The sequence below is a fragment of the Amphimedon queenslandica genome, unplaced genomic scaffold (genome assembly GCF_000090795.2).
Source record: "Amphimedon queenslandica unplaced genomic scaffold, v1.1 AMPQUscaffold_10990, whole genome shotgun sequence".
Taxonomy (NCBI): domain Eukaryota; kingdom Metazoa; phylum Porifera; class Demospongiae; order Haplosclerida; family Niphatidae; genus Amphimedon; species Amphimedon queenslandica.
In genome coordinates this window covers 1-1,283 of record NW_003548764.1, presented here as the reverse complement: position 1 = coordinate 1,283, position 1,283 = coordinate 1, and the positions used below count along the sequence as shown (strand labels likewise).

Sequence of the window (1,283 nt, the reverse complement as noted above, 5' to 3'; positions counted from 1 at the left end):
ACTGGCCAGTATAGCCCACGGTGATGAGACTCCGCCCAGTGGAGGGACACGAAGCTTAGCCATGGCTCGACCGCGGTTACCATTCTCAAGTTGGTTTATCATAATATCCTGAGAAGAGAAGGGAAAGGATAAAAATATAGAATAGTTTAAAAACTAAAATTATTGTTTTTTCTTACTTCGGTTCTTTGAACGAGGGCATTGATCTCTTTCGATTTATGAAAATATGATTTCTCGACATTTTCTTTGAAAAATTTGCTGCCACGATCTGAACTTGCAAGCTACAGTACATGCAAGAATAAATAAATAAATAATATATACATGTACATGTACATGCAAATACTGACTTTGTCGTGTTTCTTAAGTATCTTTCTAAAGCCAGTGTGGTTTAATTTCTAAAATAAAAATAAGAAAATTTAAGAATAGAATCACAATGCTGTACATGTACATGTATATTTTTTAAAATGGCCGTAACTTGAAAAATTGAAGTCGGAATCAGCTCAAACTTTCTATGTAGCATAAGTACATCAATATGTATCAGAAAATGAAATAAAAATTGGGGGTGATTTTGGAGCCATTTTTTGGAAAAAACCATGGGCTATAGCCTTGGGTATTTTTCAGATTTTGGATCATTTTTAAAAATGGCTGTAACTTGAAAAATTGAAGTCGGAATCAGCTCAAACTTTCTACATAGCATAAGTACATCAATATGTATCAGAAAATGCAATAAAAATTGGGAGTGATTTTGTAGCCATTTTTTGGAAAAAACCATGGGGTATAGCCTTGGGTATTATGAAGTAGTTACTTGAAAGTTTTGAAGGAGAGAGAGATGATAGTAAAATTCACAGAAAGCCTTGATTAGCGAATTTCTTTTCCTGTTTGAGTTTTTGATACGACGAGCTTGAGAGAAAGTGTCAACTTGTTCCGCTAAGTGTTGAAGCTGGTGACTCAATTCAGACTCATGTACTAACAATAGGGAGGAAGAGGGAGGGACAGTAAATTGTACATATGTACATGTATATTGTCTTTTTAAAATTTGTACGACAAATAAATTGAGAGATGTAGAGTTCAAAATATCATTGTCAATGGAACTAATGGGTTTTTGCTTGTCACGGATTTCGTGACAATGAAACTAATGGGTTTTTGCTTGTCACGGATTTTGTGACAATGGAACTAATGGGTTTTCGCTTGTCACAGATTTCGTGACAATGGATCATAATTCATTATAATGAACATGTACCTCTATAAAATGAGTTGACTCCATCCAGTTGTCGCTGTATCTCATC

The 1,283-nt window shown here is 34.5% G+C and overlaps 1 long non-coding RNA gene across 1 annotated transcript; it reads right to left on the bottom strand.

Moving 5' to 3' along the window:
* Positions 1–211: 211 nt before the first annotated feature.
* Positions 212–1,283, bottom strand: LOC109589708 (uncharacterized). The gene is made up of 4 exons (XR_002188884.1): positions 1,238–1,283; positions 803–963; positions 345–392; positions 212–278 (listed from the first exon to the last, which is right to left on the bottom strand). It is a non-coding gene; the product is annotated as an uncharacterized LOC109589708 (long non-coding RNA).